Source organism: Canis lupus, chromosome 34 (assembly GCF_003254725.2).
Source record: "Canis lupus dingo isolate Sandy chromosome 34, ASM325472v2, whole genome shotgun sequence".
NCBI classification, from domain to species: domain Eukaryota; kingdom Metazoa; phylum Chordata; class Mammalia; order Carnivora; family Canidae; genus Canis; species Canis lupus.
In genome coordinates this window covers 41,109,023-41,127,668 of record NC_064276.1, presented here as the reverse complement: position 1 = coordinate 41,127,668, position 18,646 = coordinate 41,109,023, and the positions used below count along the sequence as shown (strand labels likewise).

Below are 18,646 nucleotides of genomic sequence, written 5' to 3'. Positions count from 1 at the left end.
AAGGAAGAAAATAATTAAAATTCTAATCACAAGGGGCAGTGTGGCTAAATCAATTTTTAAGAAATGCCCCAATTAATATGCTGTCTACAAGAGACTCACGTCAGCTTTGAGGACACACATAGGCTCAAAGTGAAGGGATAAAAAATGATATTTCATGCAAAAGGAGAGCAAAAGAGAGCAGGGGTAGTTATATTTGTAGCAAACAAAATAGACTAAGTCAAAAACTGTAATGAGATATAAATAAGGTCATTATATAATGATAAAGGGGTCAATTCATCAAGATAATAAAACAATTTTAAATATACATACACTCAGCATCAGAGCCCCTCAGTACATTAAGCAAATACTAACAGATCTGAAGGAAGAAATAGACAATGATACAATAATAGTAGGGAACTCAATATGCCACTGTCATTGATGGATAGAACACCCATTATAAGGAAATTGGTGGACTTGAACTATACCTTGGACCTAACAAACATATACAGATGATCCCATTAAACAGCAGCAGAATACCCATTCCCTCAAGTACACGTGGAGCATTCTCCAGGATAAATCATATAATAGATCACGAAACAAGCTTTAGTAAATGGAAGAAAACTGAAATCACACTAAGCATCTTTCATGACCACGATTATATAAAATTAGAAATCAATAACAGGAAGAAAACTGGAAAACTCACAAATACGTGGAAATTAAACCACACATTCTTGAACAACCAATGGATGAAAGAAGAAATCCAAAGGGAAATCAAAAAACATATTGGAACACATAAAAATAGAAACACAACATATACAAATTTATGAGATGCAGCAAAAGCAGTTCTAAGAGGGAAGTTTGTAGCAATAACTGTCCATACTTTAAAAAAAGAAAAAACTCAAATAACCCTAATGTTACACTTCAAGGAACTACAAAACAAGAAGCAGCCCAAAATTAGCAGAAAGAACAGAATAACAAAGATCAGAGCAGAAACAAATAAAATAGAGAATAGAAAAACAATACAAAAGATCAACAGGGACGATCAACAGGTGGCTCAGTGGTTGAGTGTCTGCCTTTGGCTCAGGGTGTGATCCCAGGTCCTGGGATCGAGTCCCTCATGGGGCTCCCTGCAGAGAACCTGCTTCTCCCTCTGCCTGTGTCTCTGCCGCTATCTGTGTATCTCTCATGAATAAATAAAATAGTTAAAAAAAAGATCCACAAAACTAAGAGTTATTTTTTAAAAGGATAAACAAAATAGACTAACTTTAGGTAGACCAACCAAGAAAAAAAGTGAGGACTCACACAAAATTATAAATGAAAGAGAAAACATTACAATGGATTGCCACAGGAATACATGGGATTATAAAAGACTACTATGAAAAATTATATCCTGACAAATTGGACAACCTAGAAGAAATGGACAAATTCCTAGAGACATACAAGTTGCTAATACTGAATTACGAAGATATAGAGTATCTGAATAGACCAAAGAGCAAGGGGATTGAATCTATAATCAAAAACTTCCCAACAAAGAAAAGCCCAAGACCAGACAGCTTCACAGGTGAAGTCTACCAAACATTTAAAGAAGAATTCATGTTAATCCTTCTTAAAATATTCCAAAAAGTTGGAGGGAGAACACTCCCAAACTCATTTTGTGATGCCGGCATTGCCCTGATACTAAAGCCAGATAAGGATGCTACAAGAAAACGGTAAGCCAATAGCCCTGATGAACATGGATGCAAAAATCTTCAACAAAATGCTAGCAAACTGAATTCAACAGCACATTTAAAGGATCATGTACATGATTAAGTGGGATTTATTTCTGGGATGAAAGGATGTTTCAACATATGCAAATCAATAGACGTGGTACATCACCTTAATAGAATGAAAGAAATAAATTATATGATCCTCTTAAAAGATGCAAAAGAAAGCATTTGACAAAAGTCAACTTTCTTTCATTTAAAAAATCTCAATAAACTGGGTATAAAAAGAACATACCTCCATATAATAAAGGCCACAAATGACAAGCCCACAGCTAGTATCATACTCAGCAATGAAAGATTGAAAGCTTTTCCTCTAAGATCAGAACATGATAAAGGTGCTCACTATCACCATACCTATTCAATATAGCACGGAAGCCCCAGCTAGAACATAAAAAGGAAATAAAAGACATCCAAATCAGAAAGGAGTAAGTAAAATTACCTGTTTTCTGATAACATAATCTTGCATTAAGAAATCTTAAAGACTCCATACCCAAACAGTTAGAATTAATATATGAATTTAGCAGTTTCAGGATATGAAATAAACATACAAAAATCAGTTGCATTTCTATTCTAACAATGGACTATCCAGAAAGAATAAAACAGTCCCATTTCCCGTAGCATCAAAAAGAATAAAATACTTAGGAATAAATTTAACCAAAGTGAAAGATCTATTGAACCAAAAACTCTAGAAGCCTTCTGAAATAAATTGAAGAAGACACAAATAAATGGAAAGATATTCCATAGTCATAGATCAGAATACTGTTAAAATGTCCATGCCGCCTAAACCCAGCTATAAATTCAACAAAATTCCTATCATCAAAATTTCAATGATATTATTCACAGGAATGCAAACAACAATCTTAAATTTCTGTGGAACCACAAAAGACTCCACATAGCTAAAGAAATATTAAGAAAGAACAACACAGGGACATCACACTTCCTGATTTCAAACTATATTATGAAGCTGTGGTAGTCAAGACAGTATGATATTGGTATAAAAATAGGCACGTGGATCATTGGAACAGAATTGAGAGTCCAGTAATAAACCTACACATATAGGGTCAATTGACATTTGGCAAGGAAGCCAAGAATTCTCAATGGGGAAAGCATAGTCTCTTCAGTAAACAGTTTTAGGAAAACTAGATAGCTACATGCCAAAAAATGAAATTGGGCCTCTATCTTACACTACTTACAAAAACTTACAAAAATTAACTCAATTTTTATTGCTTAAAAAAAGGAAAAAAAATCAACAAGTGGGCCTACAACAAGCTAAAAAGTTTCCACACAGGAAAAAAAAAGAAGAATAAGAAGAAGGAGAAGGAGAAGGAGAAGGAGAAGGAGAAGGAGAAGAAGAAGAAGAAGAAGAAGAAGAAGAAGAAGAAGAAGAAGAAGAAGAAGAAGAAGAAAAATGCAAAGTCAATCTATAGGATGGGGGCAAATATTTGCAATTCTTATATCCAATGAAGCGTTAAAATCCAAATTACATAAGGAACTCCTACACCTCAATAGCAAAACCAAAAAACAATCTGATTTTTTTTAAAACAAGCAAAGAAAAATAAGATGGGCAAAGACTCTAAACATTTTTCCAACGCAGACACGCAAGCGGCCAACAGGTACATGAAAGGTACTCCGCATCATCAATCATCATGGAAATGCAAGTCAGAACTGCAGTGAGATATCGCCTCACGTCTGTCAGAATGGCTGTCATCAAAAACACAAGAGACGTGCTGGTGACAATGTGGGGAAAAGCCAACCCCTGTGCACTACTGGAGGGAACGTCCGTGGGCACAGGACTTGGAAACAGTATGGAGGTTGCTTAAAAGATCTACCATACGATCCAGCGATCGCGCGCCTAGTATCTCTCCAAAAGAAATGAAGTCCTGATCTCAAAGAGACATCTGAACTCCCACATTTGTTTGAGCATCATTCACAATTACCAAGACATGGAAATAACCTACGTATCTACCAACGAATGAACGAATGAAGAAAATGCGGGTATATGTAAGTACTCAGCCAAATAAGGAAGGAAATTCTAGCATTTGTGGCAACATGGCTAGAACTTGAGGGCTGTGTGATTTTTTTTTTTTTTAATCAAGTCAGACGGGAAAACACAAATGCTATGTAAACTCATTTACATCTAGAATCTAAAAAAGCCAAACTCATAGAAGCAAAATGTAGGAAGGTGGTTGTGAGGGGGCGGCGGGACGAGGAGACGTTGGCCAGTAGGTCCAAACCTTCAGTTCGAAGAGGAATAAGTTCCAGGGACATGGTAACTCTCCTTAGTCATACCGTATGACTGTACCGTATAATTGAAAGTCGCTGTGGAAGCAGATTTTCATTGTTCTTATCATCACGGCAGCACCTGCACGGTAATCACGCAAGGCGGAGGACGTGTGAACCAACCCTGCCGCGGTAAACATTCCACAATACACGCGTGTGCCAAACCATCATGTTATACACCGTGAACTTACACGGTCTCATATGTCCATGATGTGTCCGTAAAGTTGGTAGGATAAAGCATAAACTGACGAATTTCCTCAAAATTATGATGACTGCAGGTTTCTAGACACGAGCCTGGTTTCCTCAGCTCCACGGAGACGTCTCCCGAGCAAGTAAGTCATAAACATTTCAGTCACTTGGAGCTCACTGGCTACACCGAACTCGAGCCACAGTAGCCAGTGGATTAAAATATCCCGAAAATGAACTGGGTGAGAGGAGGAAAATACGACCATAGCCTGGCGACGTAAACACCAAACCCCGACGTGAGCATCTCTGGAAGGTGGGATCGTAGGATTCTTTAGCCGGACTTCTCTAAATTTTTCAAATGTCCTACAATAGAGCCAACATTGCATGTGTAATTAGGAAGAGGGTCATGTGCTTCTATTTATCGTAAGAATGGTGCCATGTCAGATGATGAAGCAAATATAAAATTACCATTAAGATCAAGAAGTCATCCCATCAATTAGTAATAAAAGAAACTGGACTGAGATCGAGTCTCTTGAAAACCAGGAGTAACCCGAGCTCTCCAGGTAATTGTAGAGACAACTGTTCTAGAAGATTCTGACAATGATTGAATATATTTACTTCCTCCTAACCTCAACTACAGACAGCAGTTGAACTTTAATAGATGGGGTTTTTTTTTAGGATTTTTATCTATTTATTCATGAGAGACACAAAGAGAGAAGCAGAGACACAGGCAGAGGGATAAACAGGCTCCATGTGGAGAGCCCAAGGCAGGACTTGATCCCAGGACCCAGGGTCACACCCTGAGCCCCCCAGGTGTCCCTTTAATAGATGTCGTGTTGTTTATTTAAACTTGGCATCTTAGAAACATCTTCATTTGAGGGGTGCCTGGGCGGCTCAGTGGTCCCCACCCCTTGTCGGGCTCCCTGCTCAGCCCGGAGTCTGCTTAGGATCCTCCCTCCCTCTCCTTCTGTCCCACCCCCAACACCGAGATCTTTAAAATATAAAAATGAATAAGAATTAAAAATAGACTCATTAAAGGCCTCCGGTCCTAATACATAAAATGCACAGAGCTGACTCCTTTGCATAAAATAGGTCTCCTCCCTCAGAAGAGGGAGTGGTTTAAATTTTTTTTTTTAAAAAAAGAAAAAAAACCAATCTTAATCAGCAGAATACTTTCCAAGAGAAACAAAAGTCAGCCTAGAGGAAACCGGTTGGACGCTTACTTACAGGCCTCACCGACAACGACGGCTGCTGAGACTGAAAAGAATAGAGCTTTCTGTTTGGTTTCCAGCCCGCTTTGCAAGGACTCCTTGAAATGGGATTTTCGGTCCGCTCTCCGCCCCTGCATTCAGGCCTCACCGCATTTCTTCCCTCTGCGCTTCCAACAGTCGAGGAGTCTCTCACATTTGGTTACTGGCACCTGTTCCTGTGATTCTTTGGCGGGATCCCACTTCGCATGACACAGGTTATTCCACGTTCCCGAGCATGGAGCAGAGAAGCGGGGGGCTGCCCGCGAGCAGCCCTGGGCCCTTCCATGACGCAGGGTGAAGGGCACGCAGTCTCGGGCCGCGAGGCTGTCTCGCCAGGATGCGGATCCCAAGTGAGAAGGTGAAGCCGGGCTCCGAGACGGGCATGTGGAGGGACCCCACGCTGCCCCGTCACCCACCCCTGAGTTCAGGGATGTCCTGAGGCTCTGCAGGCTGCGTGGCCCCCCTTGGGCCTGGCATCCAAGCAGGCACGGGTCCAGGAAGATGTGGCCCAGGTGCGGGGACAGGTGCGGCCGCCGGGAGGCCTGACCCTCGGGGCACAGGCTGCTCCATGGCCACGGCCAGACTGGCCACCCCCATGGGCCTGGCCACCCCGGAGCAGCGGTGGACTGGAGCGGGACACACCCCGCGGCAGCCACCGACATCTGGTGCCCCAGAAGCTGCCACAACAAAGCAGGTGCTGTGGGGCGGTCGGAGGAGGCGGCGAGGGGTCCTTGGGGAAACGTGCAGGGGAAGCTTATCCCGTGACCTGGGTCTCCGGCGGGGCCCCCGTCAGTCTCTGCCCCCCAGGACGTGCCCAGGGCTCGGGGTCAGGAGGGGCCCTGGGGCAGACGAGCGCTTTCCCGAGGTGGGGCCGGTGGCCAGACAGGAGGTTTCCCCGGAGGCTCGGTTGCCCCGAAACACCCCCCCACCCCGGGTTCTGAAGGCTCCTTCACATGGTCGCTTCAGGAGGATATTTTGCTTTTTCTGTTTTCCTTATTTTCCATTTCAGACCCTTGCCTGCTCGGCAGATAGAGCCACCCCTCGTCCGGCCAACGCGGGGAGCCCTCCAGGCCCGGGCAGCGCAGTGGCACCAGAGCAGGGTTCCCGACGGAGCTGCCAAGCCCACAGCAAAACCGGGGATAAGCACAAGAACCCGCTCTGGGAAGCAGGCTGTGGTCCCCCCCGAGGGCACCGTGTTCGTGGCGAGTTGAGAGCAGAGCGGTGGGGAAGCCGAGGATGCCGGGCTCCTGGGACCGGGCTGCGGCTCGGGCAGGTGGGCTGAGGGCTCAGTGTGGCCCCCGGTAGAGGTGGCCAGTCCCCCACAGGACACGCCAAGGGGACGCGTGGTCCCAGGCTTCGCTGCCAATGCTCGCGCGGAGTCTCCCAGGGAAGGCCTCTCCTCCCAAGCCTCCTCCGCAGGCGGGAGGCTGAGGGCAGCCTCTGTGTCTGCACAGAAACCAAACATCTCTTCCCTATGAGGCCAGACAGATAATCGGGGGCAAAACCAAACCGCATTCGGGGGCATTGGTCCTGCCCTGTATCTTCTCGACCAAATCGTGCAGTGACTCCAAGGCTTTGAACGGATGGTTTCCATCTAAGCGGCAAGAGCACTTGGTGACATCCAGTGCCTTCCAGACGCCATCCGCACAAAAGGCGAAGCCACTGCCAAGTCCAGACATGGACACTTCATAGGAGCTGATCCCTGGGCTGCCGGCTTCGGAAGGGGTCGGGCGAGCCCAGGACGGCCGCGCAGAGCACGTCCCCACGGACATGCCTGGCAGCTCCCAAAGCCCAGTGGTTACACTAGTGCATGTGCACAGGCGCTGAGTATGGGCCGGAGACAGATGCATGGCTCTCGGGACAACCTTGCTCCTCTGCTAAGGAACACCTACACCTCTGGTTCTCATTTGCAAAAAAATAATAAATAAATAATTTTAAAAAGCTCAAAAATAAACAGAAAATATGCTCTATAATTTGCTTTATAAGTTGGTACAAAATTCTCGGTGCCAAACGCTCAGGGAAAATATGCCCAGGACCCTGCGGGAAGACCCTGGCCAAGAGCCCGCCCTCTTGCAAAGGCCTCTTCCATCAGGCCTTTGCCATGCAAACCCAGAGCGATTCCACGGCACCGGGACCAGCGTCTTTTCCTGGCATGAGGCCCTGCCCAGCGCCATCTGGGTCTAGCCAGCACATGCACCACTGCACGTGCCCTCCAGTTCTACCCGAGTCTCCCCGCTAGCCGGGCCTGGGCAGTCAGCGGCATGTCAAGACCATCACAGCATGGTCTTAAGACAAGGAGAGTGTTTTTCTGGAAGGCCCCCGGTAGTTCACACACCGGACCGAGCCACCCTGACAGCACCAAGGCCTGAGTCCGCGCCGAGGGCCTACCGAGTGATGCGGCCCTTGGAGCATCCGAGGACTTCGCCGCAGACTCCCTCCGCGAGTGTTCCAGCTTCCGTCTCAAGCACGTTGTTGAGACAGCAAGTCTGCCCGACACCCAACAGACGATGAATGTTGGCTTGAAGGCCAAGAGGAGGCACAGGAGGGGGGAAACTCTGGGATGAAGCTGCTAGCAGGGGTTTGCATAAGGACGTGTAGCTGAGGAAAAGCTCAACCTCCAGCTGGGGTCATGACTGGTCTTCTTTAAAAGCAGGAAAAGTCATCGCTCATGCATCAGTTCATTGACACGATACAGGGGACAGTCTCAAGTTCCACAGGAGATACTATACCCTCACTCCACTAACCTCCAGGAGCTTCTAAATTTTTTTTAAAGATTTTATTATTTTAAAATATTTATTTAAAACATTTAAATTTATTTAAAATGAATATATTTATTTATTAAATAAAATATTAAAAATAATATTTTATTTTTTATTTTATTATATTAAAATTAAATATAAAAATATATTAAATATATTTAATATTTATTTTAAAGATTTTATTATTTATTTATTTATTTATTTATTTATTTATTATTTATTTATTCATGAGAGACAGAGAGAGAGAGAGAGAGGCAGAGACCCAGGCAGAGGGAGAAGCAGGCTCCATGCAGGGAGCCCGATGTGGGACTCGATCCCGGGTCTCTAGGATCACGCCCTGGGCTGAAGGCGGTGCTAAACCGCTGCGCCACCCGGGCTGCCCCTTCCAGGAGCTTCTAAACACAATCCTTGTGAAGGTGCTTTGCATTTTACAAAATACCGTTGCATATATCAATCAGGAAATACGTAATAGGAGCATCATAGACTGAGAATAAAGAGGTCGCCCTGGGCTAACTAATAGTGCAAGGGGTGGACAGGACCAACAGTAAATGCAGGGACATCACAGGAGGGGACTGCTCACGGGGCCCAAGGAAAGTCTGATGGGGCAGAGGGGGGTTTGATAGATGGAGAAGTGGGAGAACCAGAGAACGTAAGCATCTTTGTCTCTTCCAGATAACAAACTTTATTTTGAACTTTCTATGTTCCGGGCAACGTGCCAGGAGCTGGATTTATAGCAACAAAAAGAAGACCGGTCTCTGCACTTGCAGTAGGCGAGATGGACAATGTGTAAGCAAGAAAGTAGATAAACAAGACAATTAGATGATGCGGCAAGTGCTGGGGAGGAGACCCACCAATGACGGGACCGTATTTTTTATTTTTTTAGCCTCTCCACCGTGTGACACTCTGCACATAGCAAGTGCTCACTTAATTTAATTAAGCACGCGGTAACACAAAACTACACGGAACTTCAGAATAAAAGATCCAGTGACAAGTCCCCCAACTCTTCCGCAAGCGGGATCGACCAAATGTAAACTGACTTTAGGCAGCTGGTGACCCTCGAAATAGCGATGACAGGCTTCCTAACTCAGGGTTCCCCCAACAGCCTGAGCCAAACACGCAATCAAATTAGCACAAAATAACGAGGGCAGAAGAGTCAAATGACGTATAAGAAAAATGAATAAAACATTTCTATGTTATCATTGAGGCAAAAATTACGATTTAAATGGAACATTCCTAATATAGTCTCTAGTCATGACTTAGAAAAGGCATAAGAGGATGTCGGAGAGACAAAGATTGGCTTCCTGAGGTCAGGTTGCAACTTCCTGAACAATGAGATAATCCAAATGAAATAGTAGTCATATAATTAGAAATATAGTGCCAAAAAACCAATGTGACTGATTCCTGGTCATTTATTGGTTAAATGAGACCATTTGAGTTGGGATAGGTCACAGTTTCAGCATCAGGCGCGGTGTGCCAGGGTCAGGTTTTTACATCCTGTTCCCCCAGCATTAACCCTTTGAAGCAAAGACCTGGGGGCCGAGGACTCCTGCGAAGACCAGAGGCCAGAGAAGGCAGGATGCGTCCACAGGGTAACCGCGTGAACGCTAACGTGCTTTTCCCTTCTGCCTTCCGTGGGGATGACTGTCTCTCCCGGCGGAGTGAGCCTGCCGTCCATGGCGGTGGCAGGAAGATCATGATGAAAGGGAAGGAAAGAGAGAAGATGAGAGAATATTCAGCTCCCGGGGTCCAAAATAGGATCTTTCATCAAGGCAACAGGCTTGAGAGCAGGATATGTCAAGAAAGAGCATTTTCTATAATAATTTTGTAGAAATCTCAAAAAGCAAGCCTACCGAGCTCACACCATATAGTGTCTTCTATATTCAGAAAATATAATCCTTTGATCTACGGACAACGAGGCCCTGAGCTCAGTAGGACAAAGAGGAGAAAAACTCCTGAAACCTTTTCCTTCTGTTCTGCAAGATTTTAGGAGGGCTTTCTTCTCCCTCGCAGGCTACATGGAGAGGACACAGCAGAGAACAAGAAGGTCCTAAGGCGAGGCTGTCCAACAGAACTTCCTGTGACGACCACGCGTCTTATACTTGTGTTGTCCAGTCTGGTCATCACCAGACACATCTGGCTCCCAAGCGCTCAAGACGTAGCTCCCATGACTCAGTGTTAGTCCAGGGCACCGAGGAGGCCACCACACTGGACGGCACAACCCGGGGGATGCTGAAGGCCCACAACGGAAGAGGTCTAGACCGGATCCACGGCTGGGAAGGGAGCCATCAGGAGAGCCTCACCATGCCGCTCCGACTGTGATGGGAATAAGAGACAAACGTTTACTGTCCTGAGATCCGGGAGCTGCGACAACAGGGATAGCCTTGACAACCCTGAGGAATACTGATAACGTTCCCATACTCTACCTTTCTATGGATCGGAAAACTGGGGGGCGGAGGAATTAATTAATTAATTAATTAACGCGCCCAAGATCACGTGGCTACAAAATGGTAAAACTAAGAAGGAGCCAGGGGGTCCAGCTAGGCCGCGCTCACGCACGCCCTACAGGTCCACGGGATAGATGTGAGCGAGAGGAAGGGAAGAGTCGGTGTGGTCCACACATCATTGCTTTGCATCAAAGGATTATATTTGTAAATTTGCTGAATTACATAATCTCTTTGCCACGTGAATCGCAAGTCATCAGATCCTCAGACAGCCTTATACCAACTACAAAGAGTGGGCACGCACACTCCTCACGCACACGAAACCTGCTGTCTGGTTTCTTTGGTAATGACAAGACGCTCTGCCACAGGAACACAATGAAAATGAGTCAGTTGTGCCCAGACCGAAGGAACGGAGCGTTCTGTAAATACGAAACAGATGGGATTTCCGGAGCTGTTCTCGGGCGTGTTAGCAGTTTTCAAGTGAGCCGGGTTTTAAAAACCCGTTGATTTTTTTCACCAGGATCTGAGCTGACTTGAACTAATAGCAACTGTCCGGGCCTCTGCAACTGTCGCTCATTCGTGCTGTGGTTGGGACCACGGAGGAGCTCTGCTCCCTTTACGCCGCTGGCCTCCGGGGATGGGGCCCTCACTGAGAAACAGGCTTGAGGAAGACACCGGCCTGACCGCCTCTCTCCCTAGAGCCTCCTGAGGACCCACGGATCCCATTTATGACCCGATAACGGGCCCTCGTGTAGACAGCGTTCGTAAACATCTTGACAAGCCCGCTCATGACAAAGATGAAGATACCGTTCATTGAGCAGCAGCCTAGCAGGTAATTTATCTACATCAGGTTACGTAAATCTAACAAAAACTGGAAAATAGGATCCACGTTCAGAATTAACAGCAAGAGCTTACATAGTCTTTGCAATGAGCCGGGAGCCTTCTTCCCAAGGAAATCACTGCAGTCGTTCGGTCATCACAAAAAATAAGCACAATAGTCGTCACCCCTGTTCCGCAGGTTAGCCATGGGGGCAAAGGAAGAGCAACGGTCGGCCTCAGGTCACGGGACTGAGCAGCTGCAGAGCACAGGCTTCAGGCCCAGGCCCTGCAGCTGCGGAGGGTGTTGCTGTGCTGCCTCTCAGTTGACCTCACAAGCACTTGCCTAAGGTCACAAAGCTAACGCAGGCCAGAGCCAAGTTCGAAATCCAGTTTTATCTGATTCCAAACGTCAGCCTCTTCCCTCCCGCCAGTGTCCCCCAGACATCCTTGTCCTAAGAGCCACGCTCACAGCGGAAGCCCTGGGGGACCTGGCAGCCATAGGGACCATGGCCAAGGGCACAGGTCATTCCCCGGGAGGCCTCAGGGTGCTCCTGCCTTCAGCTGCGGGGCTCTCGTCGGCAGCCAGGTGCAGCGTCCATGCAAGCACCTGCCAGGACAGCCTTCGGGGAGCCGGACACCAGCAGATCCCGGGCTCTCAGCATCTCCCACCGCGTGGGGAAGCATGTGGGGCCTGGATGTGATGCAGCGCCTGCTGGAGCCTGCTTCCCGCATTTCTCAGTTCCCTGGTTAGCGTCACACCGTTAGCAGACAGGACCCGCAGCCGATGGGCCGCAGCCTGTTGGTGTCAGTTCCCCAGTTAGCATCACCCTGTTAGCAGAATGGGACCTGTAACCGATGGGCTGCAGCCTATTGGTGTCGGTTCCCCAGTTAGCATCACCCTGTTAGCAGACAGGACCCACAGCCGATAGCAGATGGGGACCTGCAGCCCAGGCCACAGCCTGCTGGTATCAGTTCCCCAGTTAGCATCACCTCAATAGTGGATGGGACACGCAACCGAGGCTGCAGCTTGCAGTGTGGGTTCCCCAGTTAGCATCCCCCCGATAGCAGATGGGGACCCACAGCTGAGGCCGCAACCTGCAGTGTTGGTTCCCCAGTTGGCATCACCCCGTTAGCAATGGGGACCCGCAGCCGAGGACGACCGCAGGACAGCCAGAACCTGCCCGGCCAGGGGGAGGCAACTTGCCGCTCACAACCTGCGACCCAGGCACCTGGACAGAGGACGCCAAGGGGAGGGGCCCGCCGTGGACACCGTGTGGCACCCGAGGGAGACTCCAGATACTAAAGCACCCTGTTCATATTGACCCGGCCCCAGAATCGGCAGCAGTGTGGTGTGAGCTCGCCCCTGCACCAGCCTACAGGCCGACCCCTCCGCCTCTGGCCATCCTCCCTCCCGGGGCTGCTCTGTGCTTCTGTGCGTTCGCCTGGCCCTAACGGAGCCCTGTGATGTCTCGGGGTGTGTGTCGCCCCAGCAGGGCCCCCAGGGAATGCACAGAGGGGTGAGGCCCAGTGAGAGCATCAGGTCCCAGGGACAAGCCCCACCAACCAGAAGCGCCTGGAAAGGGGATGCTGAGAAACGGGATTAGGACACTGAAGCCTGCAGACCTTACGGTCACTGAGCAGCTCGCGGGCCCCGAGCAAGTCAGGAAGGTCTTCCCCGAGCGTATCCCCTCCTCTCTGAAGACTGGGTTGGATCCTTTATCCTCTGGGCTCTCTGCCCACTCGAATAGTCTGTTTCTAAAAGGCGCGTTCCATGAAATACAAGGTACTGACCACACTTGAGCAACTTCAAGCGCCCTGTGGATGTACGTAAGAGGCGAGCCAAGGTCAAGGAAGAGCGCGGCAGGTGCTCGCCCGAGCGCTGGATGCGAGGTGGCCCAGGTCCCCCCGGCCCCCGAGCCACAGCACCCCGGCCCGGCCCCTCCGCATTCCCACCCACTCCCAGGACGGCATCTGACCTGCATTACAAGGGGCACCGGGAATTTGCCACCCGACGACCCAGTCATGTGGCCAACCGCTTCCAGAAACAGAAACCTCAAGCACCGCAGGACTTGGGCCAGCAGGAAAGCAGCCGATCGCTGTGCCCACGGGAGGCACCTGCTCCTGCCTCGCTCCCCCGCCAGCCACGAGCACTCCAGGCACTGCTCTGGGAGCCCACCCAGGTTGACACGAGCCTGAGCGAAGAAGACTCCAACACCCCAAGAAATCGCCTAATAAAAAAAAGCCTGGGCCCCTGAAAGCACAGACTGGACGGGTCAGGAAGGGATTCGGCAAGGATTCAGGACACACCCTGATCCCGTAGGTGGAAAGGTCCTCCAACACCCAGAAATGCACGTGTCACTAACTCGACTGCTATGTCTACTATCAGGTATGCCCAATCTGGAATCTTCCCTGGTCCACAGTTGGGGGGCATGGCCGGTGTAGCTCTGCCACGGACGGAGGAACCGGAATTCCTGAATCATAACAACCGATTTCCCTCCTTATAAAACACTTGCATGTAGACAGACTCTTCTGAGCCTCACCACAAACAACCCCTGTGCCGTAGGCATGATAATTCCCCTTTGGAGGCCAGAGCACAGGCCGATATTACCCAGCGAGGCGTTGGCAGGGCCAGGATGTGAACGGGAGCCCGTGCTCCCACGGCCTGGGTTCTTTCTGCCCCCCCCACCCCGCAGCTGCTCCCATAGGAAGTGTGGGGCCAGGTAACAGCAGCACAGAGCCCAAGAGCCTGTAAAGGATGAACCAAGGTCAGGATGCGTCTAGAACACACCCTGTGGCCAAACCAGTTTGCCATCAGCCCCCTCTGATGAGGAAGATCCAGTTGTTGAGCGTCCTGGACATCAACCCTGGCATCACTGGCCATCACGGCGGGCGCCCACGGTGAGGACGGCCAACGAATGCCCACCCACGGGGTTTTATCTCATCCACCCCACGGCACACATCGGAAATTCCTGCTACAGAATTGCCCTCTACCTGTTGAAATGTTAAGCTCCTATTTGTTCCTGACATGCAGAGCACTGAAGGAGGGGTCTGCCAGGAAGGATAAAGGAAACAAGGTTCCCGGGGGCCAGGGATGGGAGGTGAGAGCTAACCAAGCACGGAGGAGAGACAGCAGAGCCCGGAGGGGCAGGGCGGGCGCCCAGGTAGGATGCTGACATCCACTGACGACTCGGTGTCAGGCTCGCTGTTTGACGCTCACTCGTTACCTCATTTTACCCTCACGACAGTCCTATGAGATTGGTGTCCGTCCCATACCACGGATGAGTGAGCCGGAGTCTCAAAGTCCAGTCTCCCCTCTTACACACTTTTGTCTCAAGCCAGTCCTTCCATTTTCAGATCCTGAGTTATCCTCTAAAGTAGTAATTAATCCCGCACAGCACCCCCGTGTACTGTGCTGGGTGAAGTTCGAGGGTCTTGCTTTATAGGTTGAGAAGGAGACGATGCTGCGCCGGCGATACTGCGGTCGGCGTCTATGTCAACGTTCATCCGTATTGAAACTTCACGATGGGGGAGGGAGAGACACGACCCCACTGCAGGCTGAGCATGAAGGCGCTCTCACGGCGAGAGAGAGAAGAAGGGACAGAAAAACAGGACAAAGAAAAGCAGGACGAGCTGGCAAAGGAGAAGTGACCGTGTTGTTGACCTTCTGCTTGTTAACCAACCAAAAGGTCAACGACACGCACGTGTGGGCAGGGAGACGCGGCGTAAAGTTTTTGCTGTTGCCTCCATTCCTTCATAGTTCTGTAGTGAAAAGGTGGACCGTGTGTGCAATTACAGTGAGGTCGGGGGAAAAACAGGCCAGGTGCAGCTCGAGTCTCGCTCAAGGGAGACGCGGATGAAGAGGTGCGGCATCTTAACAACACAGAGGCCTGGGGTTGGGGTGGGAGGCGAGGGGGGGAAAGAAGGGGAGGGAAATGGGGGGAAAATACCTTAAAACTTTTCAAAGTATCTACTTTAGGATATCCTTATTTTTAAACATGATCTTAATAAGCTTAGAGACAGAAGTGGCTTCATGTGAGAATTGTATAGATTTTCTGAATACACCTCACTATGTAATAACCGATTGAGAGATTTTTATTAATTACCTATCATGTGCTTAGCAGTCTTCTAGGCTCTGATCTAACCATTCCTGAAACGTCTGCCCCAGAACTGTTTGACCAATATGATGAGTAAGAGGGTACTTGCGCTCAACTCTTAGGAAGCACCACTGCCTACCCCCCACAACCCCCACCGCCAATGGCAGGAACGACCTGTTTTTACTCCTTAAACTACAGACAAAAATAATCCACCAGCTGTAACGTGCAACACAAAAGCCAAACTAAAATTAAAAAAAAAAAAACGAAAATAAGTAAAACCAAACAAAAACACCATAATGAAGAGCTATAATGTTTGCTCAGTTTCTTTACGTCCTACTGGTTTGCGCCAACAGAGAGAAACGGATGACTGAACCCAGAGTATTTTATTAAATTAAAATTCCTTGGAACCAAAAAATCATTCTCTTGATTATGGTGTACATTACCATAAAGATAAAGTCTAAGAGCCAGTTTCTAGTCCACAGTTGATTTAGAATCCAGAGGATTCTAAGAAAATAAAAGTTGTCATTGAATGCTTTTCATTTCCCCATGGTCACATATTTCTAATGAGTTCAATTTGGGGCTCTATCTACTTTTTTTTCAGCATTGTACACCTGGGAGTTTTGCCACGAAATTATTTACAGTGGGGAGCCTCAAAATTACTTAGCTGTTCAAATCTTGAGTGGCTGTTTAAATGCACTCTGGATAAGAATGTCTTTCAGCCTCCGATACAATGCCTTGGGCTTAGTAGGTATTTGATAAACGTGTTAAATTAAATGAAATTGTTGATTTCAGTCAGACCTACCTCAGTTGTTTACTGGGCTGTGCCGAGATCTCGGGCATCGAAAGAAATTAGAAATATATTTCCTAAATACATAGTAAACTATTGACAGTATTTACTATGACAGGAGCTTCACTTAGTAGAGGGGAAATTATCAGCAGACGCCGCATAAGGAAAAGTGGAAAAAGGGAAAGCCTGGAAAGGTCAGGGGTATCACTAGGGCTCGGGAACTGGAACCAGAACCTCAGGCAATGCCGACCCTCTCTTCACCCTCCATCTCCGCTTCCCTCTGCGTGGGCCTCATTCTCTCTGGCTGCACACAGCCTTCCTCCACGGGGAAAGAAACTGGGATGCTGCGAATCAGAGACTCCTCCTCCTGTGGCTTCTGTCTCCAGAAAGGATTAACTCCTCCCAGTTTTAGCAGGAAAAAACCCAAGGAAGTTATCTGATTGGCCCAACTAGCTTCAAGTGCCCATCCGTCCGCCACCCACCAGTGTCCAGAGGAGCAGGTGTTCCTCGTGCGTCTGCGTGACGAGAGCACGGAAAGGGACGGTAACCAAAGGAATGGAAGTGCTTCTGCCAGAGAAGGGCAGGTGGTGGAGCACAGATGAAGCAGCAGGTGCTCACGACAGATAAAAACGGAAACATTGATGATTCCCACGAACAGGCCATTTTTACTGATAGGCATCTTCATTATTACTAGAATAATAAAACGGTGATATGGGTTTAAGCCTGCCATGAGTTATCCATGGGACTAGCATGTTTATAGCTCTTTAAAAAAAAGTATTAAGATATAATGGAAATGCAATAAATTACACATATTTAAAATGCATAATGTGAAACATATTGGCATATATATACAACCTTGAAATGGTCCCAATCAAGAAAACGAACCCACCCATCATCTCCAAAAGTTTCTGCTTGCCTCTTGCCGGCCCCTGCCCTACCTTCCTCCAAATCCCCCTCGCATCTCAGTTCCATCAATGATCTCTGTCTGTCACTGTAGTTTGTAGTTTCTAGAGGCAAATGGAAGCATCATACAGTACGTATTCTTTCCTGTATGGTTTATTCACTCAAGATAATTATTTTGAGATGCATCCATCCTGCAGTATCAATAGTTCACTCCTATGCATTGCTCGGTAGGGATCCATTGTGTAGTGCGACAGACTGAAGCGTGTCCGCCTCCCACCTTCCCCACCAAATCCACACGGTGAAGCCCTAGCCTCCGACACTTCAGAATCTGACTGTATTTGCAGATATAGGGCTTTACCAAGGCAAAGAAGTTAAAATAGTTCCTAACCCCAAATTACCGAGGTCCTTATGAGAAGAGGATATTTGTATACTGAGGATGCCAGGGTTGTGCACACACAGGGGAGACGCCACACGAGGACAAGATAAGATGCAGCCGCATAGAAGCCAAGAAGAAACCAAACCTGTCAAAACCTGGATCTTAGATTTCTAAGCTTCCACAACTATGAAAAAAATAAATTCCTCTTGTTTAAGCCACCCAGCCAGGGGGTATTCATTACGGCAGCCCTAGCAAATTAACACATATAGATTTACCACAGTTTGTTTATCTGCTACTCTGTTGATGGGCATTTGGGTTCTTCTCAGTTTGAGGTTATTACAAATAAAGCTGCCACGTATATTTGTGTATAAATCTTTGTATACGTTATTATTTCTGTTGGGTAAATACCCAGGGTTTAGGCCTGGGTCATCTGGTGAGTGTTATAATAAACCAGCCAACAGTTTCCAAAAATGGTTGTACTATTTTACATTCAATATTTCATACTATTTTACACATAACAGTACAGGAGAGTCCTAGTTGCTACATATCTTTGCCAAATGTTAGTATAGCCAATATTTTTAAATCTAGACATCTTCATAGGTATATAGTGGTGCCTCGTTGTGGTTTTAATTTGCATTTTCCTGGCGACTAGTGACTCAGAACCATCCCTGCATCATCTTTGATGCAGTGTGTATTAAGTTCTCACTTGTTATTGGCATGGTAATTGTTTATTAGATGCCTGACGTTGTAATTTTTACACCTTTTTAAGGACTGATTATTTTCGTATTCCTATAAATATTTTTGAGTTTTGTCCTGGGGTCCAGCTAAATTACATGGAGAAAGTTCAATCCTTTTGGATCTTGCTTTAAAATCTGCAAAGCAAAAAAAAAAAAAAAAAAAAAAAGAAAAAAAGAAAGAAAAAGAAAAATAATAATAAAAAATCTGCAAGGCAGGCCCGGAGCAGTGCTCCCTCTGGGCCTGTTTCACCCCACTGTCAAGGCAAATCTCT

The 18,646-nt window shown here is 47.5% G+C and overlaps 1 protein-coding gene across 6 annotated transcripts in view; it reads right to left on the bottom strand.

Annotated features, from left to right (window-relative positions):
* The window catches only part of LOC112645994 (uncharacterized), a 197,138-nt gene that overhangs the window by 96,643 nt on the left and 81,849 nt on the right, over nucleotides 1-18,646 (bottom strand). The window contains exon 3 of one of the 6 annotated variants that reach the window (XR_007408173.1): nucleotides 3,850-4,571. The exons of the other annotated variants lie outside the window; for them this stretch is intronic. The gene's annotated coding sequence lies outside the window, so the exon portion shown is untranslated. Of the gene's footprint in view, nucleotides 1-3,849; nucleotides 4,572-18,646 lie in introns of those variants that run through there. 6 annotated transcript variants of the gene reach the window in all.